Raw genomic sequence first — 26,773 nt, 5'->3', positions numbered from 1 at the left:
TTTCTTTCTTCCATCCTTCCTACAAATACACATTGACTCTCTGCTCTGGACCAGACACTGTTCTATCCAGACCCTGGAGATTCAGGAGAGAATTACATACAAATTCCTAGAACTCATAGAAGCTAAGGGTTTTTTTTTTTTATTTCCAACTTTTATTTTAAGTTGTAGGATACATGTGCAGGATGTGCAGATTTGTTACATAGGCAAACATATGCTATGGTGGTTTTCTGTGCAGATCATTCCATCACCTAGGTATTAAGCCCAGCATCCATTAGCTATTCTTTTTGATGCTCTCCCTCCTACCCCCTTCAACCTCTGACAGGTCCCAGTGTGTGTTGTTTCCCACACGTGTCCATGTGTTCTCATCATTTACCTCCCACTTACAAGTGAGAATATGCAGTATTTGGTGTTCTGTTTCTGTAGTAGTTTGCTGAGAATAATGGCTGCCAGCTCCATCCATATCCCTGCAAAGGATATGATCTTGTTCTTTTTATGGCTGCATAGTATGGCTGCATCATCTCAGCCCAGAAGTTAAATTCTAATGAGAGAAATAAAGTAAGGACATAATGAAATAAATGAAATATTAAAACAGTATAGTTTTAACAAAATAAAGAAAAATGACAAGGCTAAGCTGATCATAGGAAGATATGAGAGAAGGGTGTTTCATTCAGAGAGACCAGCAAAGTCAAAGACCTTTTGCTAGAACCCAGCTTGGTATATTTGTGGAAAACAAATAAGGCCAGTGTGGCTACAGCAGAGTGAACCTGGGGAGGGGGTGGGTGGTTTGAGGAGGATGATTACCACTAGGTGGGCCTGCAGGTAAAGACAAGGCCTGATCTTGCAAGACTGTGAGGGCCATTATCAGGAATTTTTTTTTTTGAGAGTAATATTGCGAAAACATTGTGAGAGTTTTAAGCAGAAGGGTGATAGACACATTTTTGTGTTTTAAAAGTTCATTCTGGTTTATGCGTGGAGAATATGGAGGATAAACTTAAGAAAGTTGCAATATTGGCGTCAGAAGATCTTTTATGCTGCAACGTCCCAGGCTAGAGCTGATGGTGACCTAGACAAGGTAACAACAGTATAGACAGAGAGATATGGATTAATTTGGCATATTAAAGGGCTGCTGTGCTACACAATTGGGGTAGGATAGATAGCACCTCCTGAAACATAACTCTTTTGTATATGAGGAGGCTCATTCCTCTTTAGAATCAAACAATAGTATTTCAAGGTTTGAAATGCATCTGAGTAACTATTTAGCCAATTCCCCAGGACTCTATATTTATTCCTAGTAAATTTCAACTTTTAAAATTATTTCCATTATTGCAACACATTGAGAATGTTTAGGATTCTAAAATAATCATACAAAATGTTGATTGCTTATCCCAGCTTTGCAGCATCTGCAAATTTGATTCAAATACAATCAATGCCCATATCCAACTCAAACATAAAAATATTTACTGGGACTCAATTGAGGACAAGGCTGTGTGGCGAGATACTAGAAAATGCCTTCCTGTTTGACATCAGTGCACTAATCCACACTCTAATTATGGTGATTTACCCGGGTAAAAATCCATCCAAACATACCATCATTAGTTTTTCTTATTTATGGACATTTTAAGCATTAGAATTGGTTCATGAGAGAATATAGTTGGCCATGTAGGCCTTTTATGCTCATCACTTTAAGCTTAGGCATCCCTTTCAATCTTATGCAGTAATATTAAGTAACTTCTAGTCTAGGGACTGGTTGAGCTAACAGGGAGTAAAGAGTTTAGGAAGTGAAGAGGCTAAAGTAAGGGATTACTAACTTTTCTTTTTTCTATTCTGTAAGAATGTTATGTGTTCCTTTCTGCTTTGGCTGCTAGGAAGCTCAACAACTATATTAATTAAGATTTTTGAAATGTGTCTTTATATATAGGGTCTTTACCAATTTATTTTCCATTTTATAAACATCTTTTATTAGTACCTTTTATTATAATCCACTTCAAAGTATTTTATGTGTATCTGATACTTTTAAGTAGACTTCTACTTTGGTAACTATTTAAAATATGTGTACCTAAATATCAAATAATGCACACAAATGGTATATGCATAATTTCATTCTTCAGAGCTAAAATTAATAAAATTTCAATTTTCCTGCAATTTTAAAGTTGATATAATTTCAACATCTCCTCTACATCTCTAATGAGTGAATCTAATAGTCTTGATTCCCAATCAACTAGAATAAAGGGCAAGGTGGCTTTCCAAATGGCCAATGGCAGATTTGTTTACAAATGTGTATATGTGTGTGCACACAGTATGTTTGTAAGAAGCTTCACCAAAGACCGCATTAGCTTGAAATGTTATTCATTGTAGAGCAACTGCTGTCTGAAATATGAAGTCTAGATTTGGCACTCCAAAGCTAGCTTAGAGCTGTCAATATATGTCTTCAAACTGTGGATGGTTGGAAAGTTGGGTTAATAAAAGGCAGCCTGTAAATTATGAATTAAAATGTACTCATAGTGAATGACAGTGCTTTAAACATTGGAAGAGAATGATCATTCTCCTTTGAGTCTTCTTCATTTTAAAAAGCTTCAATATAGCAGAGAGGTTAACAGCTTCAGACAGTCAAATATGTAAAGAATCCCAAGTTTGACCCCATATAGATATAATCTACTTTGAGCATCTCCTTAATAACTCTAGGTCCTGAAAGCCCAGGCTCTTTGCTATTGGGAGGATTTGATGGGACGATGCAAACAAAGCACTTAAACATCTGAATGGCACATCGTGAGTGCTTAATATATAGTGGCCATCATTGTTCTTATGATATTCCCTTCTCCATTGCTCATCTGATGTGGTTTTGAGAGTGCCTGCATCAATCTGGCTTGCTCTCATCTGAAGGAACTCTGTTTGTTGAATTGGACACCTCTGGTGGACATCTTACATCCTCTCTGACTTACCTCTGATATCAGTCCTACCACAAACAGTTCTATGCAGCTTTGATTCACTTTCAGCTGACAGCACCGCTCCTTAAGTTTTTGCTGTGTCTCTCACATCTTGTGCTGGGGCTTCCCTGATGCTGCTGAATCCCTAGGCCCCTACTTGCCACACACACATGTGCAACCCAGAAGTACAGGGCTGATAACCATAAGATGTCACCTCTGTTTGATGGGAATACAGGAACAATGTGTAGATATAAATGCTTTCCCTTTTATTTATCAGGCAAATGGTTCTGGGAGCAGTTCATAAGGTCTGATCCCATAACCAGTCTCTTTCACTGGTGGCCTGCTCAATAACTTTCTCTTACTGGTTTATCCTTTCCCTGTTCATGGTCTTGTCTCTCAGTGAACAACTTGCTTTTAAGCTTTTGTTTTAGATGCTCCTTTCAGAAGACACCAGGATAATATAAATATTTGCAACACATTTTTAGGCAGATTATCCCACAAACATAAACAGCTATTCTATGATTCAAATTAAGACAAATACAATCTTTACATCTTCTGACCTTCTGCAGCACTTACAAACAAAGGTACCATTTAGAAGATCCTATCTGTTGCTAGTTTATATTTGTCAGTTAAGTAATAATAGAAATAATAGTTAATTTATTGAACACTGATGAGGTCAGATTGCTTTCCATGTATTATCTTGTTTAATGCTGACACTAGCCCTTTTAAGTAGCTTCTATCATCTCAATATTAGAGAATATAAAATAGAGGATAAAGAGGTTAAATCATAGGCTCTAGGTCAAATCTAGCAAATTGTTGGCCTAGGACAAAATAAACACTTTTAACTACTACTTTGTTTTGTACCCAGCCACTATTTTTCTCTCTGTCACACATATGCATATTTATTTAATACTTGTCTGATTAAAGGGGTGTCCATGCAAGAATCCCAGAATATGAACTTTGAAAGAAATCTTAGTGGTCACCTCATCATTCCTTCTAACTTTATGGATGAAAAAACTGATGCTAAAAACATGATACAACTTGCCCAGATATACAATAGTGGACAGGGAAAAATTTGAGATGAGACCTTGGAGCCCTTGATTCTCAAATACATTTTCTTTCAAAAGAGGTGTTTAACTCCAATCAAGAACTAATAATGCAAATATAGCAGGGTGTTTTTCTGGAGGCAAAAGTTTAGCTAGGGAATGAGTTAGCCTCCAATACCTTTGGGTATGTATTGAAGATGTTCTTATATATGGAGACTCTGCTTTTCTGTGTGAAACAAGTATTGTGTATAAATCTATCTATAGATCCAAGGAGCAAGAAATATGGAAATAATAGAGTATGAGCTGCTGCATACTGGCCTCTTAGACCAGGTGTAAACTTCTCAGCAAAGATGGTGAATTGAGGAAATTGAGAATTGTTTTAAAGTTGAAATTTGTGAGACTCTGAGTTCAAATGGTGTTGCTGAGGGGAACTGGAACAATCTCTAGGTTAGAGGGAGATTGTTTCCGTTCAACCTGCATGAGCTCCTCTATGGCAGGTGGTTTGAGGAACAGCAGGGGATGATAGCCTTCATGTGGACATCCTTAGACGAGGAATCACCAGAATACATCTAAACCTGAACAAGGAGGTGATGGGTCAAGAGAGAGGAAAGGAGAAGAGAACAGGGCATCTACACTGTCAGTTCAAGAGGAGAGATGAATACTATGGAGGTTCCCACAGGCACATGGGTTTGAAAGAGCCTGAAAATCAGTTTATGAATGCAATGTCACCTCATTTGTACACATGGAATGGCAAGACCTGAAGCAACATGAATTCTATCATAAGGAATAAGAACACCTAGAGTTGCTTGACTGACAAAAAGATCTGAGGCCATTTAAAGAAGGGGGCACTTTTTAAAAATCTTTTCATTCTGGTAATTAAAAAGAAGCACACACATATCATCAGCAGATCTTTTCAAACCATTTCATCTTCCTATCTACTGAATTTCTGAAAAATATACTAGGAATATAAAACAAATGTAAGATTTTACTTTTAGCTGGTTTATAAAATATCGAGTGGGAATGACTCAAGCCAGTGCTCTCCAATCTCTTCCATGTTGTAACACATAAAATATGAACATATTTATATACATAATGAGGTAATTGGAAAAAGTTAATTGGCCCAAGGTGATAGTTTCTACCCTAGGGCTAAGGGATCAAGACCTAGGCATACTGGTTGGAAAATTTGACTTGAGAAACAAGTGATGAAAGATAGGACAGCCTGTGGGTTACTGATGAAAGAATAAATTCAGTCCCCAGTTTCAGGACAAAGTGACTATCTTAGCACCAACTAATTTGAATGTGTGATCATTTGATTTTAAGCTATATGAAATTTATTGTTATACTAGCAAAAGTATTAAAATATCTGATGGTGATGTGCCAGATGAATTGGTATGGAGGGAGATCAGAGGTGATGAAATTAATTAAAAGATTATTATGGGAATTCAGGTGAAAGGGAATAAAATGAAGGATTAGGAGCACATCTGATTCAACATCTCTCCTAGCACCTTGCACTTACAATCTTGGTAATTGTTTGTTTAGAAGATGAAGAATGGAGGTGTTGTTAAATACAGATTCTCTACTAAAATAATAACAATAATGAATAATAAGATAGTTATAGTAAAATAGGCTGGGCAGCTGGGCATGGTGGCTCATACCTGTAATGCCAGCACTTTGGGAGGCCAAGGCTGGAGGATCACCTAAGGTCAAGAGTTCGAGACCAGCCTGTCCAATATGGTGAAACCCCGTCTGTACTAAAAATACACAAATTAGCCTGGGGTAATGGCCAGCACCTGTAATCCCAGCTACTCAGGAGGGTGAGGCAGAATTGCTTTAATCCAGGAGGCGGAGGTTGCAGTGAGCCGAGATTGCACCACTGCACTCCAGCCTCGGCTACAGAGTGAGACCCTGTCTCAAAAACAAAACACAAAAAGATAGTTATAATAAAAATACTAATACCTTTTTATTGACCCTTTAGTATTATTTTATAATAAACTATATCCTGAGTGCTAGAACGGAGTCTGAGTGTTTGAAAGCATTACCAGCAGTAACATTTGTGATATGTTAAAGTGTTGGTGAATATACACATAGGGAAATGAATAGCCATTTACATTGCTGGTAGGAGGGAAAATTGGTGAAATCACCTGAAAAGCAAATTGGTGGACTTCTGCCCCCAAAATTTCATTTATTGAAATCTATATTAAATTTACTAGGGCTACCATAACAAAGTACCACAAACTGGGTGGCTTAAACAGCAGAAATTTATTTTTTTGTGGTAAAACAAATATGTTTTATTTCATTAGAGGCTAGAAGTGCAAGATCCAAGTGTATATAAGGTTGGTTTCCTCTGAGGCCTCTTTCCTTGGCTTGTATTTGGCTACCTTCTCCCTGTCTTCATATGGTCTTCCTTATGGGCATGTGTAGAGTCTAATTTCCTCTTCTTATAAAGACACCACTAATGTTGTATTAGAGCCCATTCTAATAACCTCATTTAAACTTAATGACCTTTTTAAAATCTTCAAATATAGTCACTTTCTGAGTTAATAAGTGTTAGGGCTTCAACATACGAATTTAAAGGAGACAGAATTCAACCCATAAAGGACTGTATCTTAAATGGTGAATGCTAAAAGTAAGTTCTTCATCACACTGTATGTAATTGAGAGAGAAATAATCTAAAGTTTCATCAGTAGGTACTTGATTAAATGAATCATGTTTCATTCATATTGTGAAATACAAGGCAACCATTTAAGAGAAAAAAATCAAAACACTATATGTTAATATTAAACTATCTCTAAACATACTGCTAAATAGGAACAAAAGCACAAGACTCAATATGTAGGATATGTTTTTGTAAATAAATACACATAAACTTACATATACACCTATGCGAATGTAAGGAAAGAGTATTAGAAGGACATGCATAAAAGAGTTGACTGAATTACCTGTGGGCACAGGTGAATAGTGGGGGTGGACAGTACAGCTTTCTTGTTTTGCACTGTAGTTTTTGAGTAGAGGGATGTATTAGTCAGGGTTCTCTAGAGGGACAGAACTAATAGGAGAGATGTATATATGAAGGGGAGTTTATTAGGAGAATTGACTCACATGACACAAGGTGAAGTCCTACAATAGGCCATCCGCAAGCTGAGGAGCAAGGAAACCAGTCTGAGTCCCAAAACCTCAAAAGTAGGGAAGCTGACAGTGCAGCCTTCAGTCTGTGGTTGAAGGCCTGAGAGCCCCTGGCAAACCACTGGTGTAAGTCCAAGAGTCCAAAAGCTGAAGAACTTGGAGTCTGATATTCAAGGGCATGAAGCATCCAGCACAGCAGAAAGATGGTGACTGGAAGACTCAGCAAGTTGGCTTCTCCCACCTTCTTCTTCATGCTTTATTCTGGTCACTCTGACAGTTGATTAGATGGTGCCCACCCACATTGAGGATGGGTCTGCCTCTCTTAGTTCACTGATTCAAATGTTAATCTCTTTGGCAACACCCTCAGAGACACACCCAGGAACAATACTTTGCATCCTTCAATCCAATCAAGTTGACACTTAATGTTAGCCATCACAAGAGATAAAAAACAAACAAACAAACATTTGTTTAGCATGTGCTATGGGCTAAACACTCTTCTGAACACCTTAGATGTATCAAGTCATGATTCTCACAACCACTCTGAACTATGTACTATTATCATCCTCAAATTATAATGAAGAAACTAAGGCAGACAGATAATCCACCTGCCAAGGTCATGCAGCTGGTCAATGACAGAGCTGACTGGAGCCCAGGCAGTCTGGCTTTTGAGCCTGTATCCTTAACTACCATAAATACAGCCTGCTGATGCCAATGTACTACTTCTCTAAAATTTGTGTGAAAATTAATAAACTCATGTATCTTTATATATTCTCTCATTTGGGTTTTGACAATCTGACCTTCTACACATTGAGACTGGAGGAATACGAGGTGATATACACTTTTATTTTCCCCCTAGATGTCAGTGTAGTTTAATAGAAAGAGCTCATCTAGGTGTCTCAGTACCAGGAAACCAGCTTCAAGGCTTGATTACACCATCATGTAGGAGCCACACACTATACATCTCTCCAGAACTCCCTCTCCCTATCGGGTCAATGCAATAGTGATAGCTACTGGACCTGTCTCTTCAGCACTACCGTGAGGATCAAGTAGAATCTTGCATCTGAAACTCATTCACAGAACACTGTCTGTGTATGCTTAGCCTTTTTTTTTTTTTTAAATTAAGTTCTGGGATTCATGTGCCAAACGTGCAGATTTGTTACACAAGTATACACGTGCCATGGTGGTTTGCTGCACCCATCAACCCAGCATCTATATTAGGTATTTCTCCTAATGCTATCCCTCCCCTAGCCCCACCCTGTGACAGGCCCTGGTGTGTGATGTTCCCGTCCCTTTGTCCATATGTTCTTATTGTTCAACTCCCACTTATGAGTGAGATCATGCGGTGTTTGGTTTTCTGTTCCTGTGTTATTATTCTGTGGTGAACGCATCTCAAATTTCCAGAAGTCCACCGAAGGAAAATGAATGTTTGAATACAATATAAACACATGGATGTTTGTGGGTGAAAATAAAATCTTGTGAAGTAACTTGATGGATGCCTTAGATCTTTGAAATAATTTGATGAGTGCATTAGATGAGACTATCACAAAATGAGGGGCTTGCAGGCACTGTCCCAGATATTGTCATCTAGCTTATATTCCTAGCTTATTATTCACCCCCACTATAGTGCTTGGGTAAGAGTAGGGAGGGGATGTCAGAAAATGTTTGTTGAATGAATGTGGGAGATTAAAAAATAAGAGATATTGTCTCTGCTCTGAAAATGTTTTCCAAATAGTGAGATAAACACAACTGAGAGATGAATAATTACGTTGGTAAGGACGATGCATCTTGTCAAGATTAAGAAGAATGAAAAGGGCAGAGCAATGTAATAGGACCATACAACCAAAAACGCTGGACCTGAGAAGAAACCTACAAATCATAAGCCAGTGGTGTTTTGTGTTCTACGGAATCTTAAAAGTCTGCGGACCATCACGTAGGTAGGAAAAGCTCTCCAGGTGACACACGTTGTTCACTAAGACCAGCTATGTGTTTTTTTCTATTGAATATTAGTCTTCCTGGAAATATTTTTTAAATAAAGTTCTCTTGGCTAAAAGAAAATTTGAAATCCACCTAATGACAATTCAAATTTATTTTATTAACAGAGGAGTAAATTGAGGGAAAATCACTGTATCTGAGGTCCTGCAGAGAGTTCAAACTGTTTCCCTATAGATACGGAAAGGGAACTGAGTCATGTATGTAAAATACAATTTTTAATAAAGGAAACAAAAAACACAAGCTAAAACCCCATAACAGAAAATGCATTGCAGTGTGTGAAGTGTGAAATAATGAGATAAGACGAACAAACACATTTGTAAGTCTTTTCTTTTAAATAATTAGTTATATTTTGGACCACATTTTAACCAAAATCTCTAATATATAATAGTATACGGAGAAGTGTGGGATTGGGCCAAAAGAGGAAGGATTCAGACTGCCCAAAAAGAGGTGAAATAGTCTGCCCAGGAAGAAGCAGCACATTCTGATCTTTTTCTTGCCTGCTGATGAAGGGTGTGTTATGATTACAGTAAAAACTTCTTATATAGTTATACCTTGTCTTGTTTGCTTTCAATTTAGAAAGATATTTTTCCCTTGTCCTCTATACCTATCAAAAATATGGAAATTTTTCTGTATGCAAATCCTTGCCTATGTTGTCTTGAAACTTTTATATCCATTTTTTGGGGGGGCTAAGAAACTTCATGAAGATTAAAATGTTTATCTTTTATGCCTCTCAACATTTCCCAAGTATCATTTAGGTAAAATCCTGGACCAAAACAGAAAAGTCAATAGATCACTTTTAGAAAGGATTTTGCAATTTTACAGCATCACTTGCCAAGGAAAATGGCTGAGTAAATACTATGTCCCAATGTAAATATAAACAGAGAATTGATTTATCTCCTTCTAGGTCTTGGTTCATATGGCTGTGAGAGTTCCCAGAGGGCTCTCCTAACATTGGAGATGAAGACAGAACTTGTTAGTCATCTCTTTCAAAAACTGTAAGCCAATATTTCCAAGATTATGAGTGATTTGTTAGCACCTAGCATGTAGGGGATACACCTTGGGTGTCGAAGGCCCCAGTTTCCTAGCATCCCTAAATGACCTTAGATTTATTTGGAAATTCTATCACATAGGAGTATATTCAGTTGCAGGAAACAGAAAGCGCTATTTCAATGGCTTGAAAAAATAGAAGTTTAATTATCTCATTCTACAAGAAGTTAGAAGGTAGGCAATCCAGGGCTACTACAGCAGTTTTATAACTTTTTGTCTTCACGTATGTTGTCTCTTGGTTACAAAATGGCTGTACCACTAAGCCTCATTTCCACCCTGCAAGCAGAAAAAAGGAATTAAATGTCTATTTCCAGTGAGATTTATCTTTGTATCCAGAAAAAAAAAAGCCCTGTCAAAGGACTTTTTCCTAATCTCATTGTCTATTCATGTGTAACAGGGCTGACTGTGTGTGTAAGTAAGAGCAAGTAATCAAAAATTTTAGCATCCATATTCTGTAGTATAGAAAGGTGAGAGAGAAGTTTGTTGCAGATACTGTTGGATAGCCAATTCATAGTGCATTCCATAGGAAGCTCAACTTGGAAACCAAAGTTGCATAAAGTTTTGAGTACACCACCAATGCATGTCAATCTAAACATCCTCGTTTTTTTTCTGTGCATAAGTGCTAGATGGTTTTGCCTACTATCCCCTCAAAATTAACCTGTATCAAAGTCTGCAAAATAACTAAGTGACTAATATCTGTGAGATTTTATACTAAGTCAATAGTCATTAATATAGACTTTATGTTTTGCCCCTCCATAGTAAACATCTATCTATTTTGCTACCAGAATACGTTCCTGCTTCTTCTGGCAAGAGAAAATCAAATTTTTATTTGGAGAGCCAAACCACTCACACCTTATTCCACATGGTTGGCGTGGGGCTGAATCCATTTCTGCAGGAACCAGTGAGTCATGAATAAGTCAATCAGCACACGGCTTTCTCTTGGATTGATTGAGTTGATTGATTTCTCACATTAGCTGGCATGTGACCTAATTTGGGCTAATGGGAGATGAACCTCAGACTCTGGTTGGTACTGCTGAGGAAGGGAAACTACCTTTTCTATTATCCTAGAGCTGTACTTATCTAAAGTCAGAAATAATAGGGAACACTACACAGAGAGAGTCTTCCTAAACATGGCACCAACATGTAGGATAGCAGAACAGAAAGATGTGGAAAGAAAGACTGCACTCTGATGGTATATTTTTGAGTCCCTGGATCCAGCCATGTTTGATGCCAGTGTATCTCTAAACTTCACAGTTCTGTCAACCAATAAATAAACTGTAAAGTTATGTCAACCAACCTCATCTTTTTTATTTTTGCTTAATCCAGTTTAAGTTTCTATCTCTTTGATGTGCTTGGCTCTGTGTCCCCACCCAAATCTCATCTTGTATCTCCCATAATTCCCATGTGTTGTGGGAGGGACCCAGTGGGAAATGATTGAATCATGGGGGTGGGTCTTTCCTGTGCTATTCTTGTGATAGTGAATGGGTCTCATGAGATTTGATGGTTTTAAAAATGGGAGTTTCTCTGCACAAGCTCTCTCTTTGCCTGCTACCATCCACGTAAGATGTGGCTTAATCCTCCTTGCCTTCCTCCATGATTGTGAGGCCTCCCCAGCTGTGTGGAACTGTAAGTCCTCTTTCTTTTGTAAATTGCCCAGTTTTGGGTATGTCTTTATCAGCAGCGTGAAAATGGACTAATATACTCCTTCTACTAACAATACCTGAATAATAAACTATCTGAAGGACATTTTCTCTGTCAAAGTAGACTGTATCCTTACTCAGAAAAATAAACCTCTATTGGTGAAAATCTAAGCACCAGGTCATACCAGCATGAGAAGTATATTTAAGTCCTTTAAATCACATTATATATGTGACCAAATACATGTCCATAAGTAGATATGAAAAAAATAAGGTATTGTGGCTTACTAACTGGTGGAAAGGATGTTCAGGGACAAGAGTTCTAGTGCTGATTCTACAAACAACTTCATCTTGTGAGCCTGTTTAAGTAGCTTCACTTTCTGAAACTTAGCACTTTCATTTCTGAAATTGGGTTCATAACACTTGTTATGTCAAACTGCCAATTGAGGCTCAAAGGAGACAATACATGTCATATCCCTATGTAAAGATATAATACCATACAAGCAAAACACATTGTCAATGACAAGGGTCATCAAACTACAGCCTGGAAGCCAAATCTGGTCTGCCACTTCTTGTTGTAAATAAAATATTATTGAAATAAAGCCATGCTCAATTTTATAAGTATTGTCAATGGCTGCTTCTGTGCTAAAATGAGGAGTTTCAGCATAAACCATATGGTCTACAATTCCTAAATATTTACTATCTGGGTCTTTACATTAAAGGTTTACTGATCCGCAATCTAGAATTGAGACAACTCTTTCAGTAACACTTAAGAGAAAAGCTCTCACATCCAATCAGTATCCACTGAAAGATTAGTGAGTATTCACTTTGCTCCTTTCTTTTTCATTTTCACTCCTTTCAACTATGGTTTTAATAGCATCAACACTGAAAAACTGAGTAGCAGAGAAAAATGGAAATGGGGAGAAATTCTAAAAAATATTCTTTTTAAATATGCATTGCACACAGCTGTTGAACTAAAAATTGACCATTATTCTATTGGAACAAAAGCATTTTGGACAGCTAGATTGGTGCTTCAAAATGTACGCAAAAAAAAATGTCTCAAGTTGGAATCCAAAGAATAACTTCTGCTGTGTCAGCTTGTGTATCACATCAGCTGTTTGCATGTGGTTGAGTGAGTTGGATTAGTTGCTCAAATAGTCTTGTCCTCAGGATTTCACGAAGGGAAAGATAGAATTAGAGTATTTGCCCTTTAGAATGGGTCACTTAGTACAACTCTGCATTATATGATTATTTTTTGATACAAAAGTATATACTGAGGGCTCTAATATGGGCCTGACATTGTGCCAGGGAGTGGAGTTAAGATTTTTAACAAGACAGAATGGTTGCTCATGATCCCTGACCTGATGGTCCTTACTTTCTAATGGGGGGACACAGCTTTTGTTTAATTTCTGCTTGGTCTTGACATGCCATTAATTAGCGTTTTCTTTAATACAGCTAGCAATGAGGAGGACATTTCTAGGTTGAATAGATGTAATCATTAGAGAAGTTATTATTAATCTGAAATAAGCTTTCTTACAGCATCCCTCTCTTTGTCCTGGTGGTATATGCAGTCATACCAGGTCATATATACTGCCTTTTTCACTTAACAGTTTTTCAGATAGTGAGAGTTCTTATGGTCCATCCATCATTTATGTCCAAGCTAAAAATTTCATAATTCTTCTGACTGTCTATGTCAGGATGTTAATTGATAGTCTATTAAATATTAACCCATGTTATTTCCATTCTGAATTATGCTAAGTGTATGCAAAAGTGAAAATTTGTAGCAAAAGGCCTGTGAGGTCGAAATTAATTTATTTTCCCTCTAACTGTGAGAGGAATAATACATAACAATTTCTTATTAGGTCTCCTTCTAACTCTAAGAAACTCATCTGATTATTCACATAAACCCTAAAAATTGGCAAAAATTCCTAGCTTGAAAAATTGAATTGGGGGAATATAAGAAGTTTTGGTTTTCAGAAATTTCTAATTAATGAAATGTCAGATAACATGGCTTTTTATACTTTAATGTTTTGCCTGAAAGTGTTTTGAGTTGCTTTGTAAATGATTCCTTGTGACAGCAAATGAATTTATTTTAGGTAATATTATCCCACAGAAAGAAAAGGCATGGGATCACAATATGCCACAAGTATACTGAAATTCGTGTAATCATCTCAGCCTTTGCCTTATTTTAAATGATTTATTGATTTTAAAAATAATACACATCTTTAAAACCATGCCTCTGCATCCAGGAACAGGTCAAGTAATTTCTTTACTCCCACAGTGCCTGACAGGATTACTTTCTCTTCAGTTTAATTTTTGCCTCATAGGGCCAGTTTGAATCACCGATTTCAATAGCCTTTCAAAAGCACTTAAGATACAATGCTTTGACCTTGTAATGTATGTTATTCCATGGTCTTGATGGTGAGTAGGAGATGTCACAATGGCTATCCAATCATCCTGATTATCACTCCCACACCCAAAAGATCCTTGAGCTTTTCTATAGCTGTTTTCCCAAACAAAAAACAGGTGCAATAGTGTTGCAGTTACTTAACAAACCAACAAAAACTTAGTGGCTTAAAACGATATTTATTCACCCCCAAACCATTATTATGGGCTGGACTTGGAGACTGCTCTGGGAGTCAGCTGGGAAAGTTCAAACTTTAGAAGGTGGAAGGAACTGCAAGCTTGTTCACTCTAATATCTGGTGCCTAAGCTAAGAAGAGTCAAGATTTTTGGGGCTGTAACACTTGGGGCTTCTCTATTGCTGTGTAGTATTATGTAGTCTCACCACATGATCACTCTATCATGGAAGCTTCAGGACACTCAGATTTCTTACCTGTAGTCTCAGTGCCCCCAAGGTACATATCCTAAGAGAATGAGCTAGGTGGATGCTGTAATCCCCTTTATGGGCTAGCCTCGGAAGTCATGCAGCATCACTTTCACTCGCACCACAAGCCCACCCAGATTTAAGAGGAGAGAATAGTTTCCAACTCTTGATGAAGAAATCTCAAGACCACATTTTAAGAACATGTGGGATGGTAGATATAGGTGTGGACTACTTTAGAAATGCAATCTCTTACAGACAGGACAGGAGCTCTATACCAGCTCTTGCTGTTGAGAACATTTTGCATTTTGGAAACTCATTTAAACTAGAATGTAGAATTGAGAGAAGTTTTTTTTAAGGTCACTTCTCATAGTCGTTTCTTCTCTCTTGGTCTATTGGTTTATAACATGAAGGGACAACACCCTTCTCAGCCTCTACTCATCTCTCGTTCTGTAACTTTCTTAGCCTCCTTTCTCTTCACTTCCCAATGCTCCCTCTGAACTAGAACTTCTATTTAGACCCTCCCTACCATCCTGTTGCTCCTATCTTTTCAGCACCACGTTTTCTTACTCTCAGTTTCAGCCCTATCCTTCCTCCAGCTTTGGAGTCCCTCGGCGACCCCCATACTGCTCCTGTTCAAGCTCCACTCTTACTCCACCCCTAGCAGAACTTGCAGTGGTAGGCCCAGTTTCAACCAGATACTTCAAGTCCACCATTCCCTCCACTGCTCACGTTATCTTTTTTCCAGATATATTTTTAATACTGTTAGGACCTTGATTAAAAAAAAATAGACCCATATCTCTCTACCTGGCTCTGGAATTTCTAGTATCAGCCCTCTAACTAGGGTGGGGGTGCAGGGGCATGTCTTTCTCACTATGACTATGATCCTTGTTTACATGTTCACATTTTTTTTCATTTTTCTGTCTTCCTTATCTGGTGTTTTTGTTTCAACCATTTTAATTTCAAAAAGTCCATCACTGTCGTCTCCTAAATGTTGCATAACATTTTCTTTAACTAGTTAATCATTAATGGGTTTAGGTTGCTTTCAGTTTAGTGCAATTGTAAACAATATTGCAATAAAAACTTGTGTATGTAGATCTTTGCATATTTGTCTTGGGTTCTATTTCTGGGAGACAAACAAAGAGAGATTTTTATTCTGATGGTTTCTTGAGAGTACTCTTGGGAATAATACCTGTAAGGAAGTGAGGAACATAATGCAGTCACTACAGAGGCTTCAGCCAATTGCAAAAACCTATGAACCTTGGATGGCCAAGAGTGTGTATTCCTCCACGCATTAGTCACTGGGCATGGGATACCCCTGGGGGAAGAAAATAACTTGGGTGAAGCAGCGCCTGTTTGTTGATGGCAGTTCTTGGGGAAGAGCACAGCATAATTCACTAGCAGGAAACACTATTTTTTTAAAAAAATATTTTTATACTTTAAGTTTTAGGGTACATGTGCACAACATGCAGGTTTGTTACATATGTATACATGTGCCATGTTGGTGTGCTGCACCCATTAACTCGTCATTTAGCATTAGGTATATCTCCTAATGCTATCCCTCCCCCCTCCCCCCACCCCACGACAGGCCCCGGTGTGTGATGTTCCCCTTCCTGTGTCCATGTGTTCTCATTGTTCAATTCCCACCTATGAGTGAGAACATGCAGTGTTTGGTTTTTTGTCCTTGCAATAGTTTTCTGAGAATGATGGTTTCCAGCTTCATCCATGTCCCTACAAAGGACATGAACTCATCCTTTTTTATGGCTGCATAGTATTCCATGGTGTATATGTGCCACATTTTCTTAATCCAGTCTATCATTGTTGGACATTTGGGTTGGTTCCAAGTCTTTGCTATTGTGAATAGTGCAGCAATAAACATACGTGTGCATGTGTCTTTATAGCAGCATGATTTATAATCCTTTGGGTATATACCCAGTAATGGGATGGCTGGGTCAAATGGTATTTCTAGATCCCTGAGGAACTGCCACACCGACTTCCGCAATGGTTGAACTAGTTTACAGTCCCACCAACAGTGTAAAAGTGCTCCTATTTCTCCATATTCTCTCCAGCACCTGTTGTTTCCTGACTTTTTAATGATCACCATTCTAACTGGTGTGAGACAGTATCTCATTGTGGTTTTGATTTGCATTTCTCTGATGGCCAGTGATGATGAGCATTTTTTCATGTGTCTGTTGGCTGCATAAATGTCTTCTTTTGAGAAGTGTCTGTTCATATCCTTTGCCCACTTTTTGATGGGGTTTTTTGTTTTTTTTCTCATAAATTTGTTTGAGTTCATTGTAGATTCTGGATATTAGCTCTTTGTCAGATTAGTAGGTTGCAAAAATTTTCTCCCATTCTGTAGGTTGCCTGTTCACTCTGATGGTGGTTTCTTTTGCTGTGCAGAAGCTCTTGAGTTTAATTAGATCCCATTTGTCAATTTTGTCTTTTGTTGCCATTGCTTTTGGTGTTTTAGACATGAAGTCCTTGCCCATGCCTATGTCCTGAATGGTAATGCCTAGGTTTTCTTCTAGGGTTTTTATGGTTTTAGGTCTAACATGTAAGTCTTTAATCCATCTTGATTTTTATATAAGGTGTAAGGAAGGGATCCAGTTTCAGCTTTCTCCATATGGCTAGCCAGTTTTCCAAGCACGATTTATTAAATAGGGAATCCTTTCCCCATTGCTTGTTTTTGTCAGGTTTGTCAAAGATCAGATAGTTGTAGATATGTGGCATTACTTCTGACGGCTCTGTTCTGTTCCATTGATCTATATCTCTGTTTTGGTACCAGTACCATGCTGTTTTGGTTACTGTAGCCTTGTAGTATAGTTTGAAGTCAGGTAGCATGATGCCTTCAGCTTTGTTCTTTTGGCTTAGGATTGACTTGGCAATGCGGGCTCTTTTTTGGTTCCATATGAACTTTAAAGTAGTTTTTTCCAATTCTGTGAAGAAAGTCATTGGTAGCTTGATGGGGATGGCATTGAATCTATTAATTACCTTGGGCAGTACGGCCATTTTCACAATATCGATTCTTCCTACCCATGAGCATGGAATGTTCTTCCATTTGTTTGTATCCTCTTTTATTTCATTGAGCAGTGGTTTGTAGTTCTCCTTGAAGAGGTCCTTCACGTCCCTTGTAAGTTGGATTCCTAGGTATTTTATTCTCTTTGAAGGATTCCTAGGTATTTTATTGTCTTTGAAGCAATTGTGAATGGGAGTTCACTCATGATTTGGCTCTCTGTTTGTCTGTTATTGGTGTATAAGAATGCTTGCGATTTTTGCACTTGATTTTGTATCCTGAGACTTTGCTGAAGTTGCCTATCAGCTTAAGGTGATTTTGGGATGAGACAATGGAGTTTTCTAGATATACAATCATGTCATTTGCAAACAGGGACAATTTGACTTCCTCTTTTCCTAATTGAATACCCTTTATTTCCTTCTCCTGCCTGATTGCCCTGGCCAGAACTTCCAAGACTATGTTGAATAGGAGTGGTGAGAGAGGGCATCCCTGTCTTGTTTCAATTTTCAAAGGGAATGTTTCCAGTTTTTGTCCATTCAGTATGCTATTGGCTGTGGGTTTGTCATAGATAGCTCTTATTATTTTGAGATATGTCCCATCAATACTTAATTTATTGAGAGTTTTTAGCATGAAGGGTTGTTGAATTTTGTCAAAGGCCTTTTCTGCATCTATTGAGATAATCATGTGCTTTTTGTTGTTGGTTCTGTTTATATGCTGGATTACATTTGTTGATTTTCATATGTTGAACCAGCCTTGCATTCCAGGGATGAAGCCCACTTGATGATGGTGGATAAGCTTTTTGATGTGCTGCTGCATTCAGTTTGCCAGTATTTTATTGAGGATTTTTGCATCAATGTTCATCAAGGATATTGGTCTAAAATTCTCTTTTTTTGTTGTGTCTCTGCCAGGCTTTGGTATCAGGATGATGCTGGCCTCATAAAATGAGTTAGGGAGGATTCCCGCTTTTTCTATTGATTGGAATAGTTTCAGAAGGAATGGTTCCAGCTCCTCCTTGTACCTCTGGTAGAATTCGGCTGTGAATCCATCTGGTCCTGGACTTTTATTGGTTGGTAAGCTATTAATTATTGCCTCAATTTCAGAGCCTGTTATTGGTCTATTCAGAGATTCAACTTCTTCCTGGTTTAGTCTTGGGAGAGTGTATGTGTCGAGGATAAAACAGACTTTAAACCAACAAAGACCAAAAGAGACAAAGAAGGCCATTACATAATGGTAAAGGGATCAATTCAACAAGAAGAGCTAACTATCCTAAATATATATGCACCCAATACAGGAGCACCCAGATTCATAAAGCAAGTCCTTAGTGACCTACAAAGACTTAGACTCCCACACAATAATAATGGGAGACTTTAACACCCCACTGTCAACATTAGACAGATCAGCGAGACAGAAAGTTAACAAGAATATCCAGGAATTGAACTCAGCTCTGCACCAAGCTGACCTAATAGACATCTACCGAACTCTCCACCCCAAATCAACAGAATATACATTCTTTTCAGCACCACACCACACCTATTCCAAAATTGACTACATAGTTGGAAGTAAAGCACTCCTCAGCAAATGTAAGAGAACAGAAATTATAACAAACTGTCTCTCAGACCACAGTGCAATCAAACTAGAACTCAGGATTAAGAAACTCCCTCAAAACCACTCAACCAATGGAAACTGAACAACCTGCTCCTGAATGACTACTGGGTACATAACGAAATGGAGGCAGAAATAAAGATGTTCTTTGAAACCAACGAGAACAAAGACACAACATACCAGAATCCCTGGGTTGTGTGTGTAGAGGGAAATTTATAGCACTAAATGCCCACAAGAGAAAGCAGGAAAGATCTAAAATTGACACCTTAACATCACAATTAAAATAACTAGAGAAAGAAGAGCAAACACATTCAAAAGCTAGCAGAAGGCAAGAAATAACTAAGATCAGAGCAGAACTGAAGGAAATAGAGACACAAAAAACCCTTCAAAAAATCAATGAATCCAGGAGCTGGTTTTTTGAAAAGATCAACAGAATTGATAGACTGCTAGCAAGACTAATAAAGAAGAAAAGAGAGAAGAATCAAATAGACGCAATAAAAAATGACAAAGGGGATATCACCACCAATCCCACAGAAATACAAACTGCCATCAGAGAATACTATAAACACTTCTATGCAAATAAAGTAGAAAATCTGGAAGAAATTGATAAATTCCTGGACACATACACTCTCCCAAGGAAACACTATTAACACAAGGGAAAATTAGTGCCTTTAAAGGGTGATATGGCAAAGTAACACAGTATATATGTGTTAGACAATGTTCCATTATCTTAGGATAAATTCAGAGAGGTAGATTTCCTAGGTCAATTGATAAATTCATTTTAAAGCACAATTTGATAAAAAAACATAATTTGAATAAATGGAATTCTTTAAATTTATTGAGACTTGTTTTATGCCCAAAATAAATTCAACCTCAATAAATACTTGAAAATAATTATATTTGGCTGATGTTGAGTAGAATGTTCTATAAATGTCAATTAGGTCAAGCTGTTTGAGAGTGTTGTTCAGACTTTTACATCTTGACTAATTTTTCTGACTTGTTGATCTTTCGGTTATTGGAAAAGGGTATTAAAATCTTCAACTATAGTTATAAATTTATCTATTTGTCTTGAAATTATCAGTTTTTGCTTTATCAATTTTGAAACTCTGTTATTGGTATATAAATTTTCAGGATTGCTATGTATTTTTGATGAATTGACCTGTTTATCTCCATAAAATGACTTTCTTTATCTTTGAAAAATATTATTTGCTCTGAAATTTCCTTTGATATTACTATAACCGTTCTAGCTTCCTTTTGGAAAAGATTAGTATTAGCATGGTATATCTTTTTGCATCCTTTTACTTTTGACCAAATGTGTCTTTATATCTATAGTGTGTTTGTTATGGGTAGCATATATTTGGATGTTACATTTTTATTATCCAATTGGTCAATCTCTAATATTTAATAGGAGTGTTCAGTACATTTCCATTTAATCTGATTATTGACGTGGTTAGGTTAAATCTATTGTCTTACTATTTGTTTTCTAGTAATCCCATTAGCTCTTTTGTTTCTTTTCCTCTTTTTCTCCTTTTTTTCTAGAATTGAGTACGTATTATTTTATTGCATGTCCCTTATTGACTATACTTTTTGTTTAGCTATACCTATAGCTATCTTTTATTGTTTAATTATTTATTTGTTGCTTTAGGGTTTATCATCTACATTTTTAATTTATCAGTTTAGAGAGTAACAACATCCAGATGGCAGCGTAGTAGATACCAACCTTTGTCCACCCACAAAAAACAAAAATTATTCAGCTATCCATACACAAAAGTAGACTTGGGCAGTCTCTAGAGTCCAGTTCAGAACCTACAGCAACACAGTGGAGGGAAAATAACTGCACAAAAAGGATTTCTGGGGTGATTGGTGTACCACAGACATATAGATATAACTAAGAACAAAGAAGGGTGGCGGCTACCAGTATCAGCCATGCAGTAGGTACCACTGTGGTCCCCAGTGGCCTGCTTGGCAGATGACTCTGGCAGCCTTTGCCACTGAGAACTTCAATGGTCCCAGTAGCAGCAATATAATAGTAATGGGGGACTTAATAACCTACTCTTAAAAACAGATACATCATCCAGAAAAAAATCAATAAAAACCATTAAATTTGAACTACGTTTTATACCCAATGGATCTCACAGATATATACAGAACATCCCATCTCACAGCAACAGAGAATATACATTTTCTCAAGTGCACGTAGAACATTTTACAAAATAGGTCATATGTTAGGCCACAAAAAAAACTTAACAAAATTAAGAATATTAAAATAATATCAAATATCTTTTCTGGACACAATGGCATGAAACTAGAAATCAATAATAGGAGGAAAACTAAAAACTTTACAAATATATAGAAATTAAACACCATATTCCTGAACGACAGATGGGTCAAAGGAGAAATCTCTAAGAAAATTGGAAAAAAAATACTTTTAAACAAAAATGGAAACACAATATACCAAAACTTATAGGATGAAGCAAAACCAGTTCTAAAGGAGAAGTTATACATTAAGTAGAAAGAAAGATCTCAAATAAACAACCAAAGAACAAACTAAGCTCAAAGTCCACAGAAGGATGGAAATAAAGAAGGACAGAAATAAATGAAATATAGAAAAATAAAAAGACCAATTAAACAAATAGTTGAAATTTTCAAAGGATAAGCAAAATCAATAAATTTTTTTTTCTATTTTAGGTTCGGGGTACACGTGCAGGTTTGTTACATGGGTAAATGGCATGCTATAGGGGTTTGGTGTACAGATTATTTTGTCACTTAGGTAATGCGTACAGTACCTGATAGGTAATTTTTCAATTCTCACCCTCCTCCTACCCTCCACCCTCAGGTAGGTCCCAGTGTCTATTGTTCCCCACTTTGTGCCCATGTATACTCAATGTTTAGCTCCCATTTGTAAGTGAGAAGATGCAGTATTTGGTTTTGTGCTCCTATGTTAATTCACTTAGGATAATAGCCTCCAGCTCCATTCATGTTGCTGCAAAGGACATTATTTAATTCTTTTTTATGGCTGCATAGTATTCCGTAGTGTATATGTACCACATTTTCTTTATCCAGTCCACCATTGATGGGTATGTAGGTTGATTCCATGCCTTTGCTATTGTGAATAGCGCTACAGTGATGAGCATATGCATGCCTGTGTCTTTATGATAGAACAATTTATATTTCTTTGGGTATATACCCAGTAATGGGATTGCTGGGTCAAATGGTAGTTCTGTTTTAAGTTCTTTGAGAAATCTCTGAATTGCTTTCCATAGTGGCTGAACTAATTTACATTCCCACCAACAGTGTGTAGCATTTTCTTTTCTCTAAACCATTACCAGGGTCTGTTGTTTCTTCACTTTTTAATAATAGTTATTCTGACAGGCTTGAGACGGTATCTCATCATGGTTTTGATTTACATTTCTATAATGACTGACTAATGATGTGGAGCATTTTTTCATTCGTGTTGGATGTCAGAATGTTTTGAGAAATGTCTGTTCATGTCCTTTGCCCATTTTTAATGGTGTTTTTTTCTTGTTGACTTGTTAAAGTTTCTTATAGATCCTAGATATTAAACCTTTGTCAGATGCATAGTTTTCCATTTTGTAGATTGTTCGTTTACTCTGTTGATAATTTCCTTTGCTGTGTAGAGGCCCTTTAGTTTAATTAGGTCTGACTTGTCAAATTTTTGTTGTTGTTGCAGTTGCTTTGAAGGTCTTCATCATGAAATGTTTGCAAAAGCTAACGTCCAGAATGGTGTTACTAAGTCTTCTTCTAGTGTTTTTTAGCATTAGGTTTTATATTTAAATCTTTAATCCCTTGAATTGATTTTTGTGTATGGTGAGAGAAAGAGGTCCAGTTTCAATCTTCTGCATGTGGCTAGCCAGTAATCACAGTACTAATTATTGAACAGGGTGTCCTTTCTCCATTGCTTGTTTTTGTGGATTTTGTTGAAGATCATATGATTGTATGTGTGCAGCTTTATTTCTGGTTTATCTAACCTGCTTCATTGGTCTATGTCAAAATCAATAAACCTTTAGCTAGACTAAGATAAACAGAAAGATAACCAAAAGAAAATTAGAAATAAAAGAGGAGATATTACATCAGATACCACAGCAATGCAAAAAAATAAGAGACTACTATGAACAATTATGCACCAAAAAGTTTGATTACCTTAGACAAATGGATGAATTCCTGAACACTTTCAATACACCAAGACTGAATCGTGAAGAAATGCAAAATCTAAGCAAACCAATAACAAATAGGGAGATTGAATCAGTTATTAAAATCCTCTCAAGAAAGAAAAGCTCAGAACCTGATGGCTTCACTGCTGAATTTTACTAAACTTTTTTTTTTTAATTTCATAGCAATCCTTCTCAGTCTCAGGAAGGAGGGCTTCCAAACGCATGAGGCTAACATTACCTTGACATGAAAGTCAGGAAAAGTCAGTACTAAAAAAGAAAACAGGTCAATATCTCTGATAAATATCCAGGCAAAAACACTCAACAAAATATTAGCAAACTGAGTTCAACAACACATTGAAAAGATCACACACCATAATTAAATGAGATTTATCCCTGGGATGCAAGGATGGTTCAACATATGCACATAAATGAATGTGATACATGACATTAACAAAATGAAAGATATAAATCATGGAATCATCTAAATAAATGCAGGAAAAGCATTTGACAAAATTCAATATCCTTTCATGATAAAAACTCTCAATAAATTAGGTATAGAAAGGATGTACTTCAACACAATAAAGAATATATGACAATCCCTTGGCTAACATCATATACAATGATGAAAGGCTGAATGCTTTTTCTCTAAGATCCAGAGCAAGACAAAAATTCCCACTTTTACCGCTGCTATTCAACATAGTACTGGAAGTTCTAGCCAGAACAATTAGGCAAAAGAAGGAAATAAAAGGCACCCAGATCAGAAAGAAAAAAATAAAATTGTCTCTCTTAGTATATGATATGATCTTACATAGAAAAAATCTTAAAGATTCCACCCAAAAAAGCTGTTAGAATTAAAAAATGAATTCAGTAAAGTTGCAGGATAGAGAATCTCTATACAAAAATCAGATGTTTTCTCTATAAAGTGACAACAAACTATCTCTAAAATTTATTTTTTTTAATTTTATTTGTTTATTTATTTATTTATTTTTGAGACAGTATCTCCCTCTGTTGCTTAGGCTAGAGTGCAGTTGTGCTACCTCAGCTCACTGCAACCTCCACCTCCTGGGTTCAAGCAATTCTCTCCCCTCAGCTTCCCGAGTAGCTGAGATTACAGGCTTGAGACACCACACCCAGCTGAATTTTTTTTGTATTTTTAGTAGAGACAAAGTTTTGCCATGTTGTCCAGGCTGGTCTCAAACCCCTGGTCTCAAGTGATCCACCTGTCTTGGCCTCCTAAAGTGCTAGGATTACACGTGTGAACCACTGGGCCTGGCCACAAAAATTAATGTTAAAAAATCTTTTTAGAGTAGTATTGAAAAGAATAAACATTTTAGGAATAAATGTAACCAAAGAGGTGAATATCTGTTCGGTTAAAACTGTAAAACATTAATAACAGAAACTGAAGACACAAATAAATATGAAAATACTCTGTGTTCAAGGATTGGAAAAAAATATATTGTCAAGGTGTCCATGTTACCTAGTGCTAGCTACATATTCAATAAAACTTCTATTAAAATGTCAATGGTATTTTCCACAGAAATAGAAAAGCAATTCTACAATTCACAAAAGACCCCAAATAGCTACAACTATCTTGAGCAAAAATATATAAGTAAGCAGCATTAGACTTTCTGGTTTTATTTTACAAAACTATACTAATGAAAATAGTATGATGTTGGCATAACAACAGACACATAGACCAATGGAACGGAATAGAAATCCATGAAATATACCTATGCATATATGCTCAACCAACCTGACAAAGATGCCAATAATACATAAGACGGAAAACTTCATCTTTTCAGTACATGGTGTTGGGAAGCTGGATATTTACATGCAAAAAATAAAAAAATTAAAAAGAAGAGAAAAGAAAGAAATTGGACAGGCAAAAAGAGAAAAAAAAATGACTATAACTACATCAAACTGAAAAAGCTTCTGCACAGCTAAGGAAACAATCAACAAGATGAAAAGACAACCTACACAATGGGAGAAAATATTTGTAAACCATACATTCAGTAAGGGGCTAATATTCAAAACGTATAAGGAACACCTACAATTTAATAGCAAAAAATAAAAAATAAATAACACAGTTTTTTAAAGGGTAAAGAACCTAAATAGATATTTTTCCAAATAAGACATACAAATGGCCAACAGGTATATGAAAAAGTGCTCAACACCACTAACCATGAAGGAAGGGCAAATCAAGCCTGTGATGAGATCTCTCCTCATATCTGTTAGGGTGGCTATTACCAAATGTCAAAAGATAACAAGTGTTAGTAAGAATGTGGAAAGAAGAGAACCCTTGAACATTGGTGGGAATGTAAATTGGTACTGCCATTTTGGAAAATAATATGAAGATTCTTCAAAAAGTTAAAAATAAAACTACAATATGATCAATCAATGCCACTTCTGGATATACATCCAAAGAAAATGAAGCCAGTATTCTATACTCCCATGTTTATTGCTGTATCATTTACAGCAGCCAAGATATGGAAAAAACCTAATTATCCCTTGACAGATGAATGGATAAAGAAAATGTAGTACACATATATATACATATATGGGATATTGTGATATTATAGTTCATGTATAAATATTATTTCAGCACACAATGAAATATTATTCAGCGTTATAAAAGAAGGCAATAGTACCATTTTGTGACAACATAAAACTTGGAGGATGTTATGCTAGGTAAAATAAACCTGACATAAAGAGAAATACTGCATAATCTCACTTATATGTAGAATCTTAAAAAATACAACTTGTAGAAACAAAAAGTAGAATAGTAGTCACTGGAGGATGGGGATTGGGGGAAAGGAGATATGTTAGCCAGAGGATATAGAATTTTAGTTAAAGATGAATAAGTTCTGGAGACCTAATTAGTTAATGATAATATATTGTGTACTTCATATTTCCTAAGAAAGTAGATCTTAAGTATTCTGAACACACACATACACACACACTCTCACACACGATAACTATGTGAAATGATAGACATAATAATTAGCTTGACTTTGGTAATAACTTCACAATCCATACATATATAAAAACCTCATGTTGGCCAGGCACGGTGGCTCACCCCTGTAAGCCCAGGGGTGGCTCACCTCTGTAATCCCAGCACTTTGGGAGGCTGAGGTGGGCGGATCACGAGGTCAAGAGATCGAGACCATCCTGGCCAATATGGTGAAGCCCTGTCTCTACTAAAAATACAAAAATTAGCTGGGTGTGGTGGCATGCACCTGTAGTCCCAGCTACTTGGGAGGCTGAGGCAGAAGAATCGCTTGAACCCGGGAGGTGGAGGTTGCAGTGAGCCGAGATCACACCACTATACTCCAGCCTGGTGACAGAGGGAGACTCCATCTCAAAAAACAAACAAACGAACAAGCAAGCAAA

At 36.8% G+C, this 26,773-nt stretch overlaps 1 long non-coding RNA gene across 1 annotated transcript in view; it reads left to right on the top strand.

The window, feature by feature from the left end:
* The window catches only part of LOC134739564 (uncharacterized), a 148,515-nt gene that overhangs the window by 10,539 nt on the left and 111,203 nt on the right, over nucleotides 1-26,773 (top strand). Inside the window, exon 3 of the long non-coding RNA XR_010126340.1 lies at nucleotides 18,518-18,679. This is a non-coding gene — a long non-coding RNA (uncharacterized LOC134739564). The remainder of the gene's footprint in view (nucleotides 1-18,517; nucleotides 18,680-26,773) is intronic.

This window comes from Pongo pygmaeus, chromosome 4 (genome assembly GCF_028885625.2).
Source record: "Pongo pygmaeus isolate AG05252 chromosome 4, NHGRI_mPonPyg2-v2.0_pri, whole genome shotgun sequence".
Classification (NCBI taxonomy): domain Eukaryota; kingdom Metazoa; phylum Chordata; class Mammalia; order Primates; family Hominidae; genus Pongo; species Pongo pygmaeus.
The sequence above is the reverse complement of the archived record's forward strand: the minus strand, read 5'-3'. Positions and strand labels throughout refer to the sequence as shown.